This window comes from Hordeum vulgare, chromosome 2H (genome assembly GCF_904849725.1).
Source record: "Hordeum vulgare subsp. vulgare chromosome 2H, MorexV3_pseudomolecules_assembly, whole genome shotgun sequence".
In the NCBI taxonomy this organism is placed as follows: domain Eukaryota; kingdom Viridiplantae; phylum Streptophyta; class Magnoliopsida; order Poales; family Poaceae; genus Hordeum; species Hordeum vulgare.
The window spans coordinates 606657905-606678186 of NC_058519.1; positions in this window are offsets into that span (position 1 = coordinate 606657905).

A 20282-nucleotide genomic window follows, 5' to 3' on the forward strand; every position below is an offset into this window, starting at 1 on the left:
CAGCCTTGCCCACCAAGGGAAACCCCTGGGGGTCGGCCGAACCAAAGGAGGGAGGAGTCCTCCTCCAATCCTACTTGGACGAGGACTCCTTCCCAAATTGTCCATCTCTTTTGGATTTTCCACCTTTTTCCACACGGGCTTTCTTTGGTTGACTAGACAACCCACTAAGAGCTATTGCGCTACCATCAAGTTCACGTGGCCCTCTTGGGGAGTGGTGGGCCCACCTGGTGGGCCCCCAGTACCCATTCGTCACTCATGGTACACTGTCGGCAATGCTCGAAATCCTTCCGGAATCCAAATACCAACTTCCTATATATCAGTCTTTGTTTCCAGACCATTCCGGAAACCCTCGTGACCTCCGGGGTCTCATCCGGGAATCCAAACAAAACTTCGGTCACCAGCACCTATAACTCAACTATACCGAAACGTCACCGAACCTTAAGTGTGCAGACCCTGCGGGTTCGAGAACTATGCAGACATGACATGAGACACTCCCCGGTCAATATCCAATAGCGGGACCTGGATGTCCATATTGGATCCTACATACTCTACGAAGATCTTATCGGTTGAACCTCTATGCCAAGGATTCATATAATCCCGTACACCATTCCCTTTGTCCTTCGGTATGTTACTTTCCCGAGATTTGATCGTCGGTATCTCTATACCTATTTCAATCTCGTTACCGGCAAGTCTTTTTAATCGTCTCGTAATACAAGATCTCGTGACTAACTGTTTAGTCACATTGCTTGCAAGGCTTATATATGATGTTGTATTACCGAGTGGGCCCTGAGATACCTCTCCGCCACACAGAGTGACAAATCCCTGTCTTGATCCATGTTAACTCAACAGACACCTTCGGAGATGCATGTAGAGTACCTTTAATAGTCACCCGGTAACGTTGCGACGTTTGATACACACAAGGCATTCCTCCGGTGTCAGTGAGTTACATGATCTCATGGTCATGGGAATGAATACTTGACATGCAGAAAACAATAGCAACAAAATGACACGATCATATGCTACGTTTATAGTTTGGGTCTTGTCCTTCACATCATTCTCCTAATGATGTGATCCCGTCATCAAGTGACAACACTTGTCTATGGCCATGAAACCTTGGCCATCTTTGATCAACGAGCTAGTCAAGTAGAGGCTCACTAGGGACAGTGTGTTGTCTATGTATCCACACATGTATTTGAGTTTCCAATCAATACAATTCTAGCATGGATAATAAACAATTATCATGAATAAGGAAATATAATAATAATCAATTTATTATTGCCTCTAGGGCATATTTCCAACAGTCTCCCACTTGCACTAGAGTCAATAATCTAGTTCACATCACTATGTGATTGCAATGAACCTAACACCCATACAGTTATGGGGTTTGATCATATCTTGATTGTGAGAGAGGTTTTTAGTCAATGGATCTGAACCTTTCAGATCCGTGTGTGCTTTACAAATCTCTATGTCATCCTATAGATGTTGCTACCTCGCGCCATTTGGAACTATTCAAATGACTGCTCCACTATACGAATCCGGTTTACTACTCAAAGTCATGTGAATTAGTGTCAAAGATTGCATCGACGTAACCCTTTACGACGAACTCCTTAATCACCTCCATAATCGAGAAAAATTCCTTAGTCCACTAGTTACTAAGGATAACCTTTGACCACTGATCAGTGACTCAATCATGGATCACTCTTTGTACCCCCTTGACAGACTCATGGCAAGGCACACATAAGGTGCGATACACAACATGGCATACTTCAGAGCCTACGGCTAAGGCATAGGGGATGGCCTTCGTCCTTTCTCTTTCTTCTGTCGTGGTCGAGTTTTGAGTCTTACTCAAATTTGCACCTTACAACACAGCCAAGAACCCCTTCTTTGCCAATCTATTTTGAACTCCTTGAAAAACTTATCAAGGCATGCATTTCATTGAAAATCTTATCAAGCGTCTTGATCTATCTCTATAGATTTTGATGCTCAATGTTCAAGTAGCTTAATCCAGGTTTTCATTTGAAAAACACATTTCAAACAACCCTATATGCTTTCCAGAAATTCTACATCATTTTCGATCAACAATATGTCAATCACATATACTCATCAGAAAATCTATAGTGTTCCCACTCACTTTCTTGGAAATACAAGTTTCTCATAAACTTTGTATAAAAAGCTTTGATCACTCATCAAAGTACTTATTCCAACTCTGAGATGCTTACTCTATTCCATAGAAGGATCGCTAGAGCTTGCATACTTGTTAGCATCCTTAGGATCGACAAAACCTTCTGGTTGTATCACATACAACCTTTCCTCAAGGAAACCGTCGAGGAAACAATGTTTTGACATCCTATCTGCAAGATTTCATAAATAATGCAGCAACAGCTAACATAATTCCAACAGACTTTTAGCATCGCTACAAGTGAGAAAGTCTCATCATAGTCAACTCTTTGAACTTGTCGGAAACATCTTTGAGACAAGTCGAGCTTTCTTAACAGTGACTTGTCACCATCATCGTCCATCTTCCTTTTAAAGATCCATCTGTACTTAACAGTCTTACGACCATCAAGTAGTTCTTCCAAAGTCCACACTTTGTTTTCATACATGGATACTCTCTCAGATTTATGGTCTCCAGCCATTTGCCAGAATCCAGGCCCACCATCGCTTCTCCATATCTCGTAGGTTCATTGTTGTTCAACAACATGACCTCCAAGACAGGGTTACCGTACCACTCTGGAGCAGTACATGACCTTTTCGACCTATGAGGTTTGTAGTAACTTGATCTGAAGCTACATGATCACTATCATCACCTTCCATTTCAATAGGTGTAAGGCGCCATAGGAACAACTTCCTGTGCCCTGCTACATACTGGTTGAAGTGACTGTTCAATAACCTCATCAAGTTTCCACCATCCTCCCACTCAATTCTTTTGAAAGAAACTTTTCCTCGAGAAAGGACCCATTCCTAGAAACAAACACTTCGCTTCTGGATCTGAGATATGAGATATACCCAACTGTTTTGGGTATCCTATGAAGATGCATTTATTCACTTTGGGTTCGAGCTTATCAGACTGAAACTTTTTCACACAAGTGTCGTAGCCCCAAATTTTTAAGAAACGACAGCTTAGGTTTCTCCAAACCATAGTTCGCACGTTGTCATCTCAACAGAATTTACGTGGTGTCCTATTTAAAGTGAATGTGGTTGTCTCTAATGCCTAACCCAAAACGATAGTGGTATTTTTGATAAGAGACATCATAGTATGCGCTATATCCAATAGGGCGTGGCTATGATGTTCGGACACACTATCACACTATGGTGCTCCAGGTGGCATGAGTTGCGAAACAATTTCTACATTGACTTAACTGTGTACCAAACTCGCAACTCAGATATTCATCTCTATGATCATATCGTAGACATTTTATCCTCTTGTCACGACGATCTTCACTCTGAAATATCTTGAACATTTCAATATTTCAGACTTGTGATTCATCAAGCAAATACTCCTGTATCTACTCAAATCGTCACTGAAGTAAGAACATAATGATATCCACTGCGTGCCTCAGCACTCATTGGACTGGATACATCAAAATGTATTACTTCAAACAAGTTACTTTCTTGTTCCATCTCACTGGAAAAACGAGGCCTTCAGTCATCTTGCCCATGTGGTATGATTTGCATGCCTCAAGTGATTCAAAATCAAGTGAGTCCAAACAATCCATTTGCATGAAGTTTCTTCATGCGTTTATACCAATAGGCATGGTTTGCATGTCTCAAACGTTTTAAAAATGAGTGAGTACAAAGATCCATCAGCATGGAGCTCCTTCATGCATTTTATACCAATATAACTCAAGCGACAATGCCACAAGTAAGTGGTACTATCATTACTACTTTGTATCTTTTGGCATCAATATTATGAACATGTGTACCACTACGATCGAGATTCAATAAACCATTGAAGGTATTTATTCAAGCAAATAGGATAACCAATATTGTCTTTAAATGAATAATCGCATTGCAATAAAAACGATCTAATATTGTTCATGCTCAACGCAAACACCAAATAACAATTATCTAGGTTTAACACTAATCCCGATGGTAGAGGGAGTGTGCGATGTTTGATCACATCAACCTTGGAAACACTTCCAACACATATCGTCACCTCGCCTTTAGCTAGTCTCCGTTTATACCGTAGCTTTTATTTTGAGTTACTAACACTTAGCAACCGAACCGGTATCTAATACCGTCGTGCTACTAGGAGTACTAGTAAAGTACACATCAATATCATGTATATCCAATATGCTTTTGTCGACTTTGTCAGCCTTCTCATCTACCAAGTATCTAGGGTAGTTCCTCTTTAGTGAGTGTTCCCCTCATTACAGAAGCACTTAGTCTCGGGTTTGGATTCAACCTTGGGTCTCTTCACTAGAGCAGCAACTGGTTTGCCGTTTCATGAAGTATCCCTTCTTGCCCTTGCCCTTCTTGAAACTAGTGGTTTTACTAACCATCAACAATTGATGCTCCTTTTTTATTTCTACTCACGCGGTGTTAAACATCGCGAATAGCTCAAGGATCATCATATCTATCCCTGATTTGTTATAATTCATCACGAAGCTCTAGTAGCTTGGTGGTAGTGACTTTGGAGAACCGTCACTATCTCATCTCGAAGATTAACTCCCACTCGATTCAAGCGATTGTAGCACTCAGACAATCTGAGCACATGCTCAACAATTGAGTTTTTCTCCCTTACTTTGTAGACAAAGAATCTTATCGGAGGTCTCATACCTCTCAACAAGGGCACGAGCATGAAATCCCAATTTCATCTCTTGGAACATCTCATATGTTCGGTGACGTTCAAAACATCTTCGGCGCCTCAATTCTAAGCTGTTAAGCATTACGCACTGAACTATCACGTAGTCATCAAAAACGTGTATGTCAGATGTTCGCAACATCCGTACACGACGCTCGAGGTTCAGCACACCGAGCGGTGCATTAAGGACATAAGCCTTCTGCGCAGCAATGAGGACAATCCTCAATTTACGGACTCAGTCCGCATAATTGCTACTATCATCTTTCAACTAAATTTTCTCTAGGAACATATAAAAATTAGTAGAGCTACAGCGCAAGCTACAACATTATTTGCAAAGACCTTTTTACTATGTTCATGATAATTGAGTTTACTTAATCATATTACTAATAACTCCCACTCAAATAGACATCCCTCTAGTCATTCGAGTGGTGCATGATCCAAATCCACTAACTCAAGTTCGATCATCACGTGAGTCGAGTATAGTTTCAGTGGTGAACATCTCCATGTTGATCATATCAACTATATGATTCATGCTCGACCTTTCGGTCTCTTGTGTTCCGAGGCCGTGTCTGTACATGCTAGGCTCATCAAGTTTAACCCAAGTGTTCCGCGTGTGCAACTGTTTTGCCCCTGTTGTATGTGAATGTTGTGTCTATCACACCCGATCATCACGTGGTGTCTCGAAACGACGAACTGTCGCAACGGTGCACAGTCGTGGAGAACACAATTTTATCTTGAAATTTTAGTGAGGGATCACCTTATAATGCTACCGTCGTTCTAAGCAAAATAAGCTGCATAAAAGGATTAACATCACATGCAACTCACAAGTGACATGATATGGCCATGATCTTGTGCTCCTTGATCTCCATCACCAAAGCACCGACATGATCTTCATCATCATCGGCGCCACACCATGGTCTCCATCATTGTGCCGCCATCGAGGTTGTCATGCTATCTATGCTATTACTACTAAAGCTACCACCTAGCAATATAGTAAACGCATCTGGAAGCACAAACGTTAGTTTAAAGACAACCCTATGGCTCCTGTCGGTTGCCGTAGCATCGATGTGCAAGTCGATATTTAACTATTACAACTTGATCATCTCATACATCCAATATATCATATCATGTATTTGGCCATATCACATCACATGCATACCCTGCAAAAACAAGTTAGACGTCCTCTAATTTGTTGTTGCAAATTTTACGTGGTTGCTATGCGTATATAGTATGATCACATCTTACTTACGCAAAGCCACAATGGTGATATGAAAATTGCTATTTAACCTTCTCCAAGGACAGCCTCGGTCGAATCCGACTCAACTAAAGTTGAAGAAACATGCACCCGCCAATCATCTTTATGCAACAAGTTGCATGTTAGTCGATGAAAACGGTCTCTCATAAGCGTACGAGTAAGGTTGGTCCGGGCCGCTTCAATCCAACAATACCGCCGAGTCATGAAAAGACTAAGGAGGGCAGCAAATCAAACATCAACGTCCACAAAAACTTTTGTGTTCTACTCGAGATTTCATCTATGCATGAACCTAGCTCATGATGCCACTGTTGGGGAACGTCGCATGGGAAACAAAAATTTACATATCATGGTGATGATCATCTACGAGAGGGAGATAGGATCTACATACCCCTGTATATCACTAAGCGGCAAGCGTTAAGAAATGCGATTGATGTAATGGAACGTCTTCGTGGTCCAAATCGCTGTCGTCCCACGATCCGTCCCGATCTAGCACCGAACGGACGGCACCTCCGCATTCAGCACACGTACAGCTCGATGATGATCTCCGCCTTCTTGATCCAACAAGAGAGACGGGGAAGTAGATGATTTCTCTAGCAGCGTGACTATGCACCGGTGATGATGGTGATCTATTCCTGCAGGGCTTCGCCTAAGCACCGCAGAAATCCGATCTAGAGGAAGAACTACGAACTAGAAGAGAGGGTTGCACGTGGCTGAAATTGTGTCTCAAAAACCCTAAAACCTCTAGTATATATATAGGAGGAGGGAGGAGGCAGCCTTGCTCACCAAGGGAAACTCCTTGGGGTTGGCCGAACCAAAGGAGGGAGGAGTCCTCCTCCAATCCTACTTGGATCAGGACTCCATCGCAAATTGTCCACCTCTTTTGGATTTTCCACCTTTTTCCACATGGGCTTTCTTTGGTTGACTAGACAGGCCACTAAGAGCTATTGTGACACCATCAAGTTCACGTGGCTCTCTTGGGGAGTGGTGGGCCCACCTGGTGGGCCCCCGGTACCCATTCGTCACTCCCGGTACACTGCCGGCAATGCCCGAAATCCTTCCACAATCCAAATACCAACTTCCTATATATCAATCTTCTTTTTCGGACCATTTCGGAAACCCTCGTGACGTCCGGGATCTCATCCGGGACTCCGAACAAAACTTCGGTCACCAGCACCTATAACTCAACTAGACCGAGGCGTCATCGAACCTTAAGTGTACAGACCTTGCTGGTCCGAGAACTATGACGACATGACCTGAGACACTACCCGGTCAATATCCAATAGCGGGACCTGGATGTCCATATTGGATCCTACATATTCTATGAAGATCCTACCGGTTGAACCGCTATGTTGAACCTCTATGCCAAGGATTCATATAATCTCGTATACCATTCCCTTTGTCCTTTGGTATGTTACTTGCCCGAGATTTGATCGTCAGTATCTCTATACTTATTTCAATCTCGTTACCGGCAAGTCTCTTTACTCGTCCTGTAATACAATATCCCGTGACTAACTCTTTAGTCATATTGCTTGCAAAGCTTATATATGATGTTGTATTACCGAGTGGGCCCCGAGATACCTCTCTGTCACACGGAGTGACAAATCCCAGTCTTGATCCATGCTAACTCAACAGACACCTTCGGGGATGCCTGTAGAATACCTTTATAGTCACCCAGTAACGTTGCGACATTTGATACACACAAGGCATTCCTCCGGTGTCAGTGAGTTACATGATCTCATGGTCATAGGAATGAATACTTAACACGCAGAAAACAATAGCAACAAAATGACACGATCATATGCTATGTTTATAGTTTGGGTCTTGTCCATCACATCATTCTCCTAATGATGTGATCCCGTCATCAAGTGACAACACTTGTCTATGGCCAGGAAACCTTGACCATCTTTGATCAACGAGCTGGTCAACTAGAGGCTCACTAGGGACAGTGTGTTGTCTATGTATCCACACATGTATTTGTGTTTCCAATCAATACAACTCTAGCATGGATAATAAACGATTATCATGAATAAGGAAATATAATAATAACCAATTTATTATTGCCTCTAGGGAACATTTCCAACACTGATATTAGATAAGGGGATAAGTCGGTAGGTGTTGAAGCTGTGGTGGGAGATATGAAATATCCAAATGTTTTTGATGAGGGTGAGGGTGTTATTCTATCACAGGGCACGGTGGCTGCATTGCAAGGACTTGCTATGGAACTGGATGATGGTCTATCAATGAGCCTGTTCAAAGAGGGAACTGAATATTTCGAATGGTTCAATATGGATGTTGACAAGGCAAACAAGTATAAGGAAGCAAATAAGGGTATGGAAACTCCCAATCACGTTGTTGCACCCCTTTATGTGGAACAACCGGTATCAGCTGGACCTACATATGACAACACCCCAAAGCATGCAATGTAGGGCAACAACCCAAAGCTTCCAGCGCAAAACGATGCAGACGGTCCTTGCTTGGACATTGAACCAAAACTTCATAGGCCCACAGACATACCGAGACAATCATCTCCATTTGCATTTGGAGATCCACTTGTATCTCCAGGTTTGTCCCTTTTTTCGGCCATATACTCTGCTTGAAGATTTATTTTGACTAACATGTACCATGTAGTTGATGCGGAGTTATCTATGTTTTCTCTCTTCATATTTTTTAGTCCTTGTGCCAGTGCAACAAGGTCAGACAAATGCCGAGTTGCATGCTCGCCTTGTGAAGATTGTCAATGACAGTAGCATGCGAAGAAGCCGTGTGAAGAAGGCAGTAAAGAAGAGAACAACCCACACCCTTGAAGGTGCTCAAAAGATGAAGAAGTCAAGATTGAGCCAAAAGATGATGCATTGTACCAGCAGTACGTTTTGAGCAGGTACAAGATACCCAAAAAAACCGGCCAAGAAATGCGAGTCTCCTTTATCCCTTGTATTTTTCTTCCATTCATCGCAACATATGGCATGGTCGTTGGGTTGTCAAAAGTAATAGAATGTTTTTTGTTTTCAACTATTTCTATGCTAAATTATTTTTGAATTTTTTTTGTAGTCCTGATTTCATTGAAATAGAGGGTTTTCACACATCACTCCAGAACTTCCATGCTTCCTTAAAGCCACGAACCGAGATTGACTCTGAGATATTGACACTATATCTAAAAACATTCAACCTGGCTTGTTCAATCCCAAAATTTGTGAAAAAGAGTTCCGAAGGGCTTGCAAAAATAACCAGATTTCTAAATATGATCTAGTAAGTTTCATCTTGCACCATATGTCATTTTTATCTTATTTTTCTGTCAAGCCTGTTTTTTACATGTAGTTGGTTTTTGTCCCATCGCAGCTTTTCATTGTTGTCGTCCAGAACAGGCATTGGGCTGTAGTTGTTGTTAAATTGATGCATAAAAAAATCAATGTCTTTGACTCTATCAAGAATTCCGGTGATGTTACATTGCTCGAGATTGCGACCAACAATGTGGTAATGAAGTTTTTTACGTTTCCTTTCCGAGAGTGATCAACCTAGTATTTTTTTTGATCACTTTTGCTTCAAAATCAGTATGATTCACACACTATAATAGCATTTTAAAACTATTGTGTTGTGTTGCATCCAATCAGATCACTAACATAAATAAGGTTGCAAACTGCGAATCTCCATTCAAATTTGCTCTCAATTGCTTTGAGATTGTCACCCCAGTTTCCCCGACAGAAGGAACACAGTAAGCATTGTTTCCCATTAATAACTATTCTTGGAAATAAAATTTAATAGAAAGCAATCTTATCTAAAAATACTTATATTTTTTATTTTTTAATGGTTTTTCAGTTATATTTGTGGCTTCTATGCAGTTCTATACTTGGAAAACTACAATGGTGTTGTCATGATCCATTTCGATGAGGTACCAAAATTTATTTATGTTGCACAAATGAAAGCATATTTTTTTCCTACATTGTATTGTGCCCCTATTATATCCATTAAACCCCTTGTGTTCTTGTTGTTTTTTTGTTGTCAGACTTACATCCCCAACCTCCGAAAATGTATTGCAGCAAATCTTTTAAAGCATCCCAGCAACAATCTGGACCGTGCAGAGCATCTGAGGAAGGTGCTGAAACTTTGATTTAAAGACAAATGGTATAGGTGGGACTGGTTTTCTTGGTGGTGGCTAGGTCGTGTGCTATATTTGTGACAGATTTTGTGGTTTACATTTTGATGTAACCAAGATGTAACCTTTTTTGTAAGTGTTTGGGAATGTTGCAACTCCGTGTTGGATGTACTTTTCGTGCTTCGACAGTGCTTGTTTTTGTTCAATGAAATTGTGGACGTACTTTGTTGGGATGTTAATACAATGCATTCTAAATAAATTGTTATCAGTCCCCTCACATGTATCTTTATTGGTCCTTTTCCCCTTCTTTTTGTTGAAGATGAATGCAACTCATCTTCTTCTCTGTGATGAATGTACAATAATTGCGTGTACCATTATTATACAGTTGTGGTTGTTTGAAAATTAGTGTGAGGTTCTCCCGTGGTTCTGTATAGAGGGTCCCCATTTTGCTTTTTTTCTTAAAATGCTATCATGCGACATCCCAAATATTTAGTTTCTTTTGCTTGATGCTTATCATCACAAGCTTTTTATATCTAAAAATGAAAGGGTGCTGCTTAAATGTTTTTACCTAGTATATTTTTTAAACTTTATGCTCAGAACCATAGGCTAGTTTTTACCACGTATATGTTTTATAGTTGGCTTTTTGTCTGAAAATGGAGCCTAATTGTGAGGAAGATTTCAAACAGAATAAAAATCTCCACTTTTGTCCAACACACACATGTAGACACTGAAAATCATATATTTTGAAGAAATAAGCACAAATGTAACAACTGTAAATTTATACTAAATAGACAACTTCACTTGTCCAGCACACAAATGTAACCACATTTTTTTTGCTACAAAAATAAGCTCATTACATGTTCAAAGAGACTTTCTCATGTGACCAAAATCTAACATGGAGAAATTTACAGTGAAACACGAGCCCTCCATTGACTTTTGTATGAAGCAAGCAATTTTTGCTCTTCGTGTATTTTTTCTTCTCAGATCCTAAGCTCTGTTTCTCTAGCGACATTTGCATCCACTCACATTGTATCCCTTAAGTAGGGACATGTATTCACTGCATGACCATCCTCAGTGCAATAGTTGCATTTCTGGACAGCCAGCGGAAGTTTCAACTGCTCGCACACTTGGGCGATGTGACCATCTTGTTTGAAGTAAGACCGTATGTCTATTTTTTTCTTTGGCCCACGTTTTCCTCTGGGTTTTGGTTCTTTCTTCTCCTCCTCTGCTTTTGCCTTCTTCTTCATTGCATCCTCTCTTTGCTCAAGCAAAGTCTTTCTCCTTCTTGATTATTCCGACGGTCGACCTTTCTTTGGGACACGTATTGAGTTTCGAAGCGTGACACTCTGCTCGGTATCTTGTGCAACCGATGGTTTGGGTGCTTCTGGTTGTTGGATTGGCGGGTTTGGCTGCTTCTGCCTTGGCTGTTTTGGCTGTTGTTTCCTTGGTCGGAGCGGCACCTCCCGCTGTTGCATTGTTTCTGGCTGCTTCTCACCTTGTGTCGTGTTTTGTTGTTGGGTCTGCTACTGCTGTTGTGCTTCTTGCTATTCTTGCAATTCGCCTTTTTTGCTGCATCTATAATGGGCTCAAGCGTTTGAGCCGCATCATTTAGTATTTTGTAGGCAGCATCATTGCTACAAGCTTGTGAGGCCAGCCATGTGAACTTCCTGCATAATGAGTTGTACTTGAGTGTATTGTTGTAAGGGAGCACAAAATCCAGTAGATGAGCACTATTTCCGGTTGGTGTAGTTGCTTGTTCTGACCAACGTTCTAGCAAGTAGCGTTGTGGTATAGCTTGGAAATTGAGGTGGACCATGACTCGAATGAAATGTGCACATATGATGCGATTCATTTCAGAACAATTGCAGTTGCACTCAAATATCTCTTGTGCCATCTCGACATTTACTGAAAATATCTTGGGGTCTTCATAGTAATTTGAAAAGAGCTAAAGTTTCACACCTCCAATGATAAGTGAAGGAACTTGGTTTAGCACAAAGCCTGTGGATTCAGTCACTTCTGCTTGAAACTTCGAAAACACGCTTCGAGTGTAGAAACCAACTGCCTGACGTTCAATGTTGTACCTAGAGTAAATCGGGGTTGTGGTTGCTGCACCAATGAAAGCTTGATTGTCCTCACGGTCTAGCATAGTCTCCTGCAACATCTCATATTGTTGCACAAACCTCCGCACCGAATCTTGAGGGTTGACAAATGTCTTGAAGTAGGAGTTTAGCCCCTCTGACCTCCCGGTAGTGCTTGACGGGTGCGCCACATGTTGCAAAGATGTCTGTTCTCAACCAATTCAAAGTAATGTATCATATGTTGTCTGTTCTCCTCAAATTCATCAATTGTGTCAGAATAATTGATGCAAAGTAATGTTGTATCAAAGAAAATACAATCTTTGTACTTAGGGTACAATGCCCTTGTCCTGCCATCCACCCAAAAGAGCCCTGTAACAGAGTTTGTATCCTTATCAATAATTTTTTTCATAGTAGAATTTAGGGTTCTTAGTTACTCGCTGATGTCAGCTGAGCTTCCCTTCCAATGGCGCCAGAAATAGTCGTGTCGACGGCACCAGGAATCCTTCTGCTGCGGCTACGCCTTAAGGGAATTCCTAGGCAAATATGCAAAGGATTTCCCCTGTGGCCTTGGAGCCTTGTGTTGGTGTTCCCTCGAAGCGGAAAGGGTGATGTAGCACAGCGGTGGTAAGTATTTCCCTCAGTTTGAGAACCAAGGTATCAATCAAGTGGAGGAGTATCACAAGATCATGCACAAACACAAAAGCTTGCTCCCAACGCTATGAAGGGGTTGTCAATCCCTTATAGATTGTTCGCCAAGTGAGAACTGAAAGCAACAAAGTAACAAAGCAAAGTAAAAGCGGAGGTGTAAACGATGGATGTGAATAGACCCGGGGGCCGTAGTGTTTACTAGTGGCTTCTCTCATAAAAGCAAGTAGACGGTGGGTGAACAAATTACTGTCGAGCAATTGATAGAACTGCGCAAAGTCGTGACGATATCTATGGCAATGATTATATCTATAGGCATCACGTCCAAAACAAGTAGACCGATACTTTCTGCATCTACTACTATTACTCCACACGTCGACCGCTATCAAGCATGCATCTAGTGTATTAAGTCCAAAAGAGCACAGTAACGCCTTAAGCAAGATGACATGATGTAGATGGACAATCTCATATCAACGCCAGAGCCCATCTTGTTACCCTTGATGGCAACTACTTAATGTGTGCCTTGTTGCCCCTACTATCACTGGGAAAGGTCACCACATGGTAGAACCCAAAACCAAGCACTTCTCCCATTGCAAGAATCATAGATCTAGTTGGCCAAACAAAACCCAAGACTCGGAGAGACTTACAAGGATATCAAATCATGCATATAAGAAATCAGCAAATACTCAAATATATATCATAGATAATCTGATCACAAATCCACAATTCATCGGATCTCGACAAACACACCGCCAAAGAATATTACATCGGATAGATCTCCATGAAGATCATGGAGAACTTTGTATTGAAGATCCAAGAGAGAGAAGAAGCCATCTAGCTACTAACTACGGACCCGTAGGTCTGAAGTGAACTACTCACGAGTCATTGGAGGGGCGATGATGATGATGAAGAAGCCCTCCAACTCCAAAGTCCCCTCCGGCAGGGCGCCGGGAAGGGTCTCCAGATGAAATCTCGCGGAAACGGAAGCTTGCTGCGGCGGAAAAGTATTTTCGAGGCTCCCCTGATTTTTTGCTGAATTTTTGGGAATATATAGGCCAAGGATCTATGTCAGGGGGCGTCCATGGAGACCACAAGCCCCGACACCCCCGCCTCCCCGCTGGTGGCGGAGTGGGAGCTTGTGGGCTCCCTGAAGCCCACCTGGCTTCGCCCAGAGGCCCCCTGATCTTCTTCCGTTCGGGAAAAAATCATTTCGGGGATTTTATTCCGTTTGGACTCCGTTCCAAAATCAAATCTAAAAAGAGCCAAAAACACAGAAAAAACAGGAACTCACACTTGGCACTGAATTAATAAGTTAGTCCCAAAAAAGATATAAAAGATACATAAAACATCCAAAGATGACAAGATAACAGCGTGAAACCATCAAAAATTATAGATACGTTTGAGACGTATCACTCGCCTCTTAAAATACTCAAATGTCAAATCCATGCCTCGGAGATTTAGGTTTTGGCACAGCTTTGACCGGACATTTGAAACATCCCTCTTCATATATGGTAGTATCCTGCGGTCTCCGCCGTGCACCCTTGAGAGCATCCCCATGCACGATGAAGAGAAGTTTACATCATGCATGGTCATTATGAGATCCATATCTTCTTCTGGAATGTTGCGGTGTGAGCAGTAGTACCATTAAAGCTATGGCTGTGGCATTAGAGGGTGTGTGTGCTCCGCAACAAAGTGTGATACAAGCCACTTGTTTCCCCTGATTCCAACTATCATCTTAGCTTTGCAATCATGTCGCAACAACCTATTCTTGTGACGCTTGTTCATAACATCCATTTCGAACCAACTATCTTTGCTAGACGAGGCTGCACCAATTGATAGACCTTCCGAAGCACTGCTACTGTCAGCTTTGCTTCCTGACTTCCCTATGTGTACACACTCAAAAACCCTCTTGATAAGTGTCGTAGGACCTTTCTTTTGGATGTTTTGAGAAGCGCCTATGTGTATTCCAAATCCACTCTTGAAGGCATAATCATTGTATAATGTTCTACCATCATCAACACTATGAAATTGCATGCCAACAAATGGTAAAAGTGGTTGCAATGAAATCTCTTCTTCCTCATCATCACAATCATACATTGTAGTTGTTGAGTTGAGTCCAACATGTGAATTCATTCTTGTATTTGTTACAAAGTCATGCGTCGCGTGGCTATGTTGAGTTGTTGTCCCATCATGAGCATCCTACAAAAAAGCCATCAAAAGTACATCCATACATCAGTACTTTTTTGCAACAGTTCACACCAACACAACAATATTGTAGGAGAAGGATACACATTACCAGTTCATAGCAGTTCACGACATTACCAGTTTTTTACCATGGCTTTACCAGTTTTAAACACACATTTTTCTGAACAGTGTTGCACAAGGATACAACATTTTTGCGCAGCAACCATACTGATTTCTTTTCTGAGCGGATACTACCATGCTCAAGTCAAAAAACCAGGGAATCACAAGCATTTCTTCATATTTCGATAGCAGAAGGTTTATTTTAGCATAGTTACATTGCGACACAAGGTGTATTTTACACAGGAACTCACCCAATTTGCAGAGGAAATGTAGGTCGGATTTTCTGGGAAGAACACGGCTGGACTATTGTAGCTGGATCCATCCGAGCTTCGAGCAAAAGCTGAAGCAACCATGTCTCTGTAGATGTGTTGCACCATGGTGTTCCAAACAGTGGGTGGGGAGGGCATAGTCGCCGGTGGCTCAAGTACTGCGATTCGCTGCAGGCGAGCAAGATCTGCTGGTGAAACGGGGGTGGGGGTGGAACGGTGATACGTCTCCAACGAATCTATAATTTTTGATGGTTTCATGCTATTATCTTGTCAAACTTTGGATGTTTTGCATGCCTTTTATTTATTTTTTGGGACTAACTTATTAATCCAGTGCCAAGTGCTAGTTCCTGTTTTTTCCATGCTTTTGACCCCTTTTAGAGGAGATTTTGAAACGGAGTCCAAACGGAAGAAAATCTCCGAAAAGATTTTTTTCTCGGACGGAAGAAGATCGGGGGACTTGGGAGCCAAGCCAGAAGAGCCCCAGGGGCCCCACAAGCCCCATCCCGCGGCTAGGGGGCGGGCCATGCAGGCTTGTGGGCCCCCTGGAGGTCCCCTGACCTAGATCTTGCGTCTATAAATTCCCAAATATTCGCAAAAAAAATCAGGGGAGCATCGTAATCACTTTTCCGCCGCCGCAAGCTTCTATCTCCGCAAGATCCCATCTGGGGCACGTACTGGTGCCCTGCCGGAGGGGGATTCGGACACGGAGGGCTTCTTCATCAACACCATGACCTCTCCGATGATGCGTGAGTAGTTCACCATAGACCTACGGGTCCATAGCTAGTAACTAGATGGCTTCTTCTCTCTCTTGGATCTTCAATACAAAGTTCTCCATGATCTTCATGGAGATCTATCCGATGTAATCTTCTTTTGCGGTGTGTTTGTCGAGATCCGATGAATTGTGGATTTATGATCAGATTATCTATGAATCTTATTTGAGTTTCTTCTGATCTCTCTTATGCATGATTTCATATCCTTGTAATTCTCTTCGAGTTGTGGATTTTGTCTGGACAACTAGATCTATGATTCTTGCAATGGGAGAAGTGCTTGGTTTTGGGTTCATACCGTGCGGTGACCTCACCCAGTGATAGAAGGGGTAGCGAGGCACGTATCGCGTTGTTGCCATCAAGGGTAAAAAGATGGGGTTTTCATCATTGGTTTGAGATTATCCCTCTACATCATGTCATCTTGCTTAAAGCGTTACTCTGTTCGTCGTGAACTCAATACACTAGATGCATGCTGGATAGCGGTCGATGTGTGGAGTAATCGTAGTAGATGCAGAAAGTATCGGTCTAGTTGTCTCGGACGTGATGCCTATTTGCTAGATCATTGCCTTAGATATCGACATGACTTTGCGCGGTTCTATCAATTGCTCGACAGTAATTTGTTCACCCACCGTATTACTTGCTATTTTTAGAGAAGCCTCTAATGAATACTATGGCCCCCAGGGTCTACTCCACACCACATTTTCAGCCTTACACTTTTTACTTCGTTGCACTTTCCGCCTTCAGATCTCACTTTGCAAACAATCTTAAAGGGATTGACAACCCCTTTGAAGCGTTGGGTGCAAGATTGTTTGTGTTTGTGCAGGTACTCTGGACTCGACGAGACCCTCCTTCTGGATCGATACCTTGGTTCTCAAACTGAGGGAAATACTTACTACTCCTATTCTGCATCACCCTTTCCTCTTCAAGGGAAAAACCAATGCAAGCCCAATCTCCGTCAACGTGTCAATTTTTGGCGCTGTTGTTTGAGAAGTAGCAGAAGGATTTCTGGCGCCGTTGCCGGGGAGGAAGATCAAGTCAAGAACTCATCCAAGTAAGTGTCGCAAACTCATCTCTTGCATTTAGTTTGTTTGCCAGTTGCCTCTCGTTTTCCTCTCCCTCACTTCACCAATTTTCCTTTTTCTTTTGCCTTTTTCGTTCGCCTTTTCGTTTGCCCTTTTCTCTCGCTTGCTTTCTGTTCGCTTGTGTGCCATGTGCCTTCAATATGCTTGCATCTTCGCTTGCTGAAAATCTAGTGATATGGATCCTCATCCACTTGCTAATCTCTTTAAGAGATCCAATTATGTTGAACCAATTGCTAGTGAGTTTTGTGCACTAGATTATCTTTATGGAGTTTTGCTTGAGATGAGTGAATCTGAAAATCATGATGAAGAAATTTATGAAGTGATTCACAGGGCTCCTTGGATGAAAAGCATGATTGCAATGGTTTCACTATAAATTCTATTAGTGACAATCATGCTAAGAATATGCAAAACCCTAAGATTGGGGATGCTAGTTTTGCTATGTCCACTACTTGTTGCAATGATCATGAGTGGGGCAATGATTTTTCTTATGATCTTGAAAGTTTGTTTAAGCCTCATGACGAATATGATATTTGCAATATTATTGAAAGTGGGTTTGGAGAAGTCATGACTTTAGTTGATGATAATTCCACTATTTTTTAAGAGCGTCAACTTTGCATGCATGTGGATCATGAAAAGAATATCCTATGTGATAGTTACATTGTTGAATTCGAATATGATCCCACATGTAATTATTATGAGAGAGTAAATATGGTGGTAGAAACTTTCATATCACTAAATCACCTCTCGTTATGTTGAGATTGCTATTGTCTCTTTCTTCTTCCTTGCATATGGTAACTATTGGTTGTCTTGACAATCTGTTTTCCTATAAAATGCCTATGCATAGGAAGTATGTTAGACTTAGATGTGATTCTCACATGCTTTATGATGCTCTCGTTGTGCTTCAATTCTTTTCTTTTGTGTGAGCATCATTGAATTATCAATGCCTAGCTAAGGGCGTTAAACAATAGTGCTTGTTGGGAGGCAACCCAATGAATTTATCTTTTTCTTTCTGTTTTGTTGCGTCCACACTTTCATAATTCTGTTGTGATTGTGTTTTTGTGTTTCTTTTTGTGTTTGAGCCAAGCAAAGCCTTTATGATTAGTCTTGGTAATGGTTGTTTGATCGTGCTGGAAAAAGACAGAAACTTTTCGCTCACGAGATGATTTTTCATTTTTATTCAGAAAGAGATTTTGAGTTTATTCTTTTTGCTGCTGATTGATATGGTTTTACCCCAGACCGTCGTAATTTTTCAAATTTTTTAGGTATCAGAAGTATACGAAGTATACAGATTGCTACAGACTGGTCTGTTTTTGACAGATTCTGTTTTTGTTGAGTTGGTTGCTTGTTTTGATGAAACTATGGTCAGTATCGGGGGGGAACTAGCCATGGAAAAGTGAGAATAAAGTAGCCCATCATCAATATAGATAGAATTCAAGTTTGCTACAGTACCAAAAGAAGTGGTAGTTTGTTTTCTTGTACTAATGTTATCACAAGTTTCTGTTTAAGTTTTGTGTTGTGAAGTTTTCAAGTTTTGGGTGATGTTCTCATGGACAAAGAGATAAGGAGTGGAAAGAGCTCAAGCTTGGGGATGCCCAAGGCACCCCAATCCAAATTCAAGGACACCAAAAAGCCTAAGCTTGGGGATGCCCCGGGAAGGCATCCCCTCTTTCGTCTTCAATCCATCGGTAACATTACTTGGAGCTATATTTTTATTCACCACATGATATGTGTTTTGCTTGGAGTGTCTTGTATCTTAGGAGTCTTTTATTTTTGTTGTGTCACAATCATCCTTGCTGAACACCTTTTTGAGAGAGAGAGACATGCACTCATCGTGATTTTGCTAGAATGCTCATAGTGCTTCACTTATATCTTTTGAGCTAGATACTTTTGCTCTAGTGCTTCACTTATATCTTTTGAGCTGGATACTTTTGCTCTAGTGCTTCACTTATATCTTTTTGAGCTAGATACTTTTGCTCTTGTGATTCACTTATATCTTTAGACACGGCGGTGCGTGATTTGGTAGTTGGCTTATGCTATGAAAGTAGTCCCATGTGCTAGGTACCCAAAGAGGATGCAAAAACCTCCATCTTCATGTGCATTGAGTAGAAAGAAAAGTTTCGATTCCTCTCAATTAGTTTTGAGACATGGATTCGGGAATATTAAAAGCTATGTTAGTAGGGTGTTGTGAATCTAGAAATACTTGTGTTGAAGTTAGTGATTCCCGTAGCATGCACGTATGGTGAACCGCTATGTTAGGAAGTCGGAGCATAATTGATCTATTGATTGTAATCCTTTGTGTTGAGGTAGGGATCGCGCGATGGTTTACACCTACCAACCCTTCCCCTCAGAGTATGCGTTTAGCACTTTGTTTTGATTACTAATAAAAACTTTTGCAACAAGTATGTGAGTTCTTTATGACTAATGTTGAGTCCATGGTATAGATGCACTTTCACCTTCCACCATTGCTAGCCTCTCTAGTGCCGCGCAATTCTTGCCGGTGCACAAACCCACCAAATTCCTTCCTCAAAACAGCCACCATACCTACCTACTATGGCATTTTCATAGCCATTCCGAGATATATTGCCATGCAACTACCACCGTTCCGTCTTATGACTTGTGTCGTCACTCTCATATTGCCATTGCGTGATCATACTAGATCGTTGCACATCCCGGTACACTGCCGGAGGCATTTCCTATTGAGTCATCATCATTGTGATCTTTGAGCTTTGAGTAACTAAAAGTGTGATGATCATCATTATTAGAGCATTGTCCCATGTGAGGAAATAAAAAATAAAAAAAGAGGCCAAAGAGCCCAAAAACAAAAAAAAGGTGAGAAAAGAAAAAAGAGGCCTAAGAGCCCAAATAAAAAAAAGAAATGAGAGAAAAATAGAGAAGGGACAATGCTACTATCTTTTTCCACACTTGTGCTTCATATTAGCACCATGTTCTTCATGATTGAGAGCTTCTTGATTTGTCACTACCATATGC